The sequence below is a fragment of the Herpailurus yagouaroundi genome, unplaced genomic scaffold, assembly GCF_014898765.1.
Source record: "Herpailurus yagouaroundi ecotype Mexico unplaced genomic scaffold, PumYag 193, whole genome shotgun sequence".
Classification (NCBI taxonomy): Eukaryota; Metazoa; Chordata; class Mammalia; order Carnivora; family Felidae; genus Herpailurus; species Herpailurus yagouaroundi.
In genome coordinates, this window is record NW_024412424.1 from 6624802 (window position 1) to 6629944 (window position 5143).

A 5143-nucleotide genomic window follows, 5' to 3' on the forward strand; every position below is an offset into this window, starting at 1 on the left:
CCCTTCAGCCCACTGACCTCTTTCCCCTGAGTTCCAGTCCTGAAATCACTCCCCCTGGGGGCGGGCTGCCTCAGTGCCCCCAGTCCTCGGTGCCACCCATAGGAGGGGCCTGTGGCAGCTGGCTGTCTTCTACTTTCCCCTCCAGTCCCGCCCTCCACCCTACCCTGTCCTGGGGCTCCCTTTTCCTGGGCTTCTTTCTAGGCTTGGCAAATAAAAGGCAAAGTGGGTGGTCAGGTGGGAGAGGAGAGTGCAGGGGTGGGGCTGCTCCCCCCTACTCCTTCCCCAACCTCCTGCCTGCAGTCAATATGTGCCACCCCATAGCCACTCCTCTCTCCTCCTTCTCTTTCAGGGCCATAGTGCTCAGAAACGGAGACTTATCTAGAGGGCCACAGGAGTGAGTGACTTCAGAGATCCCTCTGGTGGACAGATTACAGGAACTGAAACTGGAGGTGTGGGGACCAGTACGTGGCTAAGGGATGGTCCCACACCAGGTTCCGGTAACCCTTCCCCACTTTGCCCCTGTAGGCCTGTGGACTGAAAGTTCTCCTGATGTTAGCCCCTGGTGCTGCCCTGACCTAAATGGCCACTTGAACCTGTCTATAGCTCTGTAAATGGCCCCTATATTGAGCGCTGACCTCAAATGCCCAGCCCCCAGTGTGTGGCCAACCTGTAGTGACAATTCTGCATGGGGAGCACCCAGTGATGCCCAGAAAGCCCAGTCCCTGACAGGGGGTGGGCGCAACCTGTCAGCCCAGGACTGAGACTCTGGGCCAGGAGAGGTGAGTGCTGTAAAAAAAAAAAAAAAAAAAAAACCAAAAAAAAAACACGGGGGGGGGGGGGGGGGGGTGCAGGCTTGCCTGGGTGTCTCAGTCGGTTAAGCGTCGGCCTTTGGCTTAGGTCTTGATCTCACGGTTTGTGAGTTCGAGCCCCGCGTCAGGCTCTGCTGACAGCTCAGAGCTTGGAGTCTGCTTCCGATTCTGTCTCCCTCTCTCTTTTGCCCCTCTTCTGCTCTCTCTCTCTCACACACACAAAAATAACATTAAAAAATTAGAACAAAACAAAACAAAAATCACGGGCCCCAAATGACGTCCCTCAGACCAAGTTCCCAAACCAGGCCTTGATACCTGATCTAATTGCAGTTTCAACCTCTCCCAGAAATGTAGTCTTAACCGGTCAGTCAGGAATTTTTCAATCAGCGCCACTGAGTCGGCCTCTTGCTCCTCTCCCACCCCTCAAAGAAAGATGGGGTCGTCTGCATGATAAGACACCTTGCTTCGCCCCCCAGAAAGAGGCCAGGTCTGGAACAATCCTTTTCTTTTGCTAATAACCTTCCTGCTCCCACCCTCCTTCTATAGAAACCTTCCATCTGGTCCCACTCCTCAGAGCTCCCCTCCACGGGTAAGATGAGATGCTGCCCACTTCAGGAATCACTTAAGAAAGCCAATTAGATCTTTAAATTTTACTCAGTCGAATTTTTGTTAATTAGCAATGCTAAAGTAGAGGCCCCTGCCATTCCTCTTCACCCAGCACCTGGGCCCCTTTCTTCCACTCGAGAAGGCAGAAATGCCAGAGACTCACTGGCTCGCTGTCCTTCGCCCCAGGGCAAGGGCCTTTGTCCAGGCCCAGCCAATCAGACGTACCCTCCCAGGAGTTCGCTGGGGGGCTGGCTGCCACGTCTGGACAACAGAGAGCCTCCTTCGAGGCTCAGGGCTCGAAGTGTCTGGGCTATGTGAGGATCCTGCAGTGTCTGGGCTACGGTGAGGATCCTGCGGTGGCAGTGGTGGTGGCTTGCTCAGCAGGCCAGAGCAGGACGGAGGTTTGGACTGGAAACGAGCTGTCCGGCTCTGAGTCTTGTCCTCCGGCCCCCTCGGTGGCTCTGGAAGCTACACAAGTTCCTTTTCACAAATTCTGTTTCTGATTAGGTCGGGCAGAGTCCGTTTCCTGCAAGTGATAGAGATGTTGTCACCAGGAATGGCAGAAGGTGCTGCGGGGAAATAGAGGTGGGTCCGGACTGGACATTTGTCTGGTAGGAGCTGAAGGCAGTGGAAACCCAGCTAGGATGAAGGCTCTAGCGAACCTGGCAGCCTGAAGCCACCGCTGGGGGTGTGGTGTAATAAAAAATACGTGTTCTTAGTCCCTGCTTCCTGGCACCAGAGCTCCTAAAAATACTTGGATTTGCTGTCTTTCGTATGCTAATAAGACTCCCGGCCGGGGAAAGCCAAACCCTTTAGAAAGGTTCTGGATGGGGGCAGGTCACCATAAAGACCAAGCCATGAATAGAGGGTAGGAACTTTCAGCCCGAACCGGGGAGGTGGGGGTTGGAGATTCACTTCTATCAACCAGGGGCCAATGGTTTTTTGTTTTTTTTTTTTTATAATCAACACCAGCAATATCAAATTTTCTTTCCTTTCAAATATAAAGTTTTAGGGGCGCCTGGGTGGCTCGGTTGGTTAAGCATCTCTTCATTTGGCTCTTGACTCTTGGTTTCAGCTCAGGTCATGATCTCGCAGTTTGTGAGTTCAAGCCCTGTGTCGGGCTCTGTGCTGACAGTGCAGAGCCAGCTCGGGATTTCTCTCTCTCTCTCTCTCTGCCCCTCCCCGGCTTGCTCTCTAAATAAATAAACAAACAAACATAAAATTTTTTTTAAATAAAGTTTTAAAGTCAAGACATTATTTTTAAAATTCTAATCCAAGTATTTTATGATCTATGTAACTTGGTTTCTAGGGTTTTTGAAGGTAAGGTCTCCCAGTACCCCACTTCTACACTTGTCCTTAAACTTGGAAAGGCCGGTGATTTAATTAATGGTGCTTCTGTAATGAAACCTCCGTAAAACCCCCTACATAGTGGAGTTCTGGGAATTTCCAGATTAGTGAACGCACTGATGTGCTAGGAAGGCAACAGCCCTGGTTATCCTGGAAACTCCACGCCACCCTCTCCCTCTCCCCAGTACCTCATTCTATACATTTCTTCCTTTTGGTGGTTCCTGAATTGCATCTTTTTTAAATGTAAATAAAGTGTTTCCCTGAGTTCTAGGAGTCATTCCAGCAAGTTATTGAATCTGAGGAGGGGGCTTAGACCTGATTTATAGCCAGTTGATCAGAAGTTATGGGTGGCCCTCTTGGGACTTGGGACCAGCACCTGAAGTAGGGTCAGTCTTGTGGGACTGAGCCCTTAACCTGTGGGGTCTGCACTAATTCAAGGGTTGGTGTCCAAATTGGATTGAATTGTTGGACACCTAGTTGGTGTGGGAGAATCAGAGAATTAGTTATTGGTGTGAAAAACCCCACAAAATTTAGTGTCCCAAGTGGCATCAGAAAACAAGACACCACGGGTAGCCCCTCAGGTGAGGAATCCATTGATACTCGGGCTTTGGAAGGCCAAGGGCTTCACCTTAAAACATGAAGGTCCTGAGAAATGCACTGACTGCTGCCAGGTGGTTGCTTTTAACAGCATCTAAGCAGCTTAAAGAGAACAACAGGGTCAGATTCCCAGCTGCTGTGTGTCCAAGCACAAATGGAAAACTTTCTCCAGGTGCCTGGGGGGTGCTCAGTCAGTTAAGCATTCAAGTCATGATCTCGTGGTTCATGAGTTCGAGCCCTGTGTCAGGTTCTCTGCTGTCAACACAGAGCCTGCTTCAAATCCTCTGTCTCCCTCTCTCTCTGCCCCACCCCTGCTCAGGCTCACGCGCACTCTCTCTCTCTCTCTCTCAAAAATAAATAAACATTTACATTAAAAAAATTTTTTTAAACTTTCTCTGCTTTGCAAAGGAGTCTCCTATCTCTTGCAGCCATGGGGCTGAGACAGCCCATTATCAAACCCATAGGCAGATTCTATGGCTTCCAGGTGAAATGCTGAGGGAATTCACAGCCTCCCTAAATCTTTAATGTGAAAGCCAGGCACTGCTCAGGACAGAGCACCGAGAGTGTGCAGCAACACTGGGAAATACTTCGCAGGCCCACATCCACTGGCCTTCTTACCTTCCTTGACCCATGAGCATCACCTGACACAGTGGGCCACTCCCGGCTCCCCCACGCTCCCCACACTGCTCCTTCTCACACCGTCTGCTGGCTCTTCATGTCACGCTCGTAATGTGGAGTCCCTAGGGCTTGGTCCTCAGGTGCCATTTCTTCTCTATTTATATTCCCCTTGAGAGCTCATCCAGTGTCACGGCTCTAAGCACCGTCTACACACGGATGATGTCATTTCTTATCTCCAGCCCAGGCCTCAACTCCAGACTTCAAGATCCAACTCCTGTCACACCTCCACTTAGATCTCCAGCTGGCATTTAATCTGAATGCGCCTTCAGCTGAACTGCCCCATGCAGACTTCCATATGTCCACAGTGGTGACCCCACCCCTGGGCACCATATCTTTCTCATAGGCCTTCATCCACACCAGCAGCCAATCCTGGCTCTACCTTCACAATTTAGGCAGAATCCGACTACTTCTCAGCAGCCCCAATGCCAGCATCAAGGTCTCTCACCCGGATTGTCACAGTGGCTCCAGACAGGTCTCTTGACCTCCACTCTGCCCCACTGAAGTCTATTCTAGAGGCAGCAGCAGCCAGAGGGACCCTTTAAAAATGTTCATTGATGGGGCGCCTGAGTGGCCTCAGTCGGTTGAGAGTCTGACTTCAGCTCAGGTCATGATCTCACAGTCTGTGAGTTCGAGCCCCGCATCGGGCTCTGTGCTGACAGCTCAGAGCCTGGAGCCTGCTTCGGATTCTGTCTCCCTCTCTCTCTGTCCCTCCCTCACTCATGCTCTGTCTCTCTCTCTCTCTCTCTCAAAAATAAATAAACATTAAAAAAAAAATGTTCATCGGATCAAGTCACTTGGCTCAAAGGCCTTCAAGGGCCTCCTATTTCCAAGGCCCCATATCACCTGTACCCCATGACCTCTGACCTGGCCTTCCTCTTTTTCACTCTGGCTTCTGTAGCCATCCACTCCACGGCTTCATCCAGGCCTTTTGGCCACCTTCTCAGTGAGGCCTTCTTACATGCCCTCCCACACCCTCCCCTCTGTCCCAGCGCCCTGGGAGGAATTACATCCTTATGTATTTCTGTACTGTGTCTCCCACAGCAGTTCTGTGACATCAGGAGTTTGCCTGTCGGGCTTACTGCTCTGTCTCCACAGCTTAGCCCACA

At 51.1% G+C, this 5143-nt stretch overlaps 1 long non-coding RNA gene across 1 annotated transcript; it reads left to right on the top strand.

Annotated features, from left to right (window-relative positions):
• The first annotated feature begins 1519 nt into the window (after positions 1-1519).
• On the top strand, positions 1520-2133 carry LOC121011304 (uncharacterized). The gene is made up of 2 exons (XR_005781560.1): positions 1520-1757; positions 1923-2133. It is a non-coding gene; the product is annotated as an uncharacterized LOC121011304 (long non-coding RNA).
• The last annotated feature ends 3010 nt before the right edge of the window (positions 2134-5143 follow it).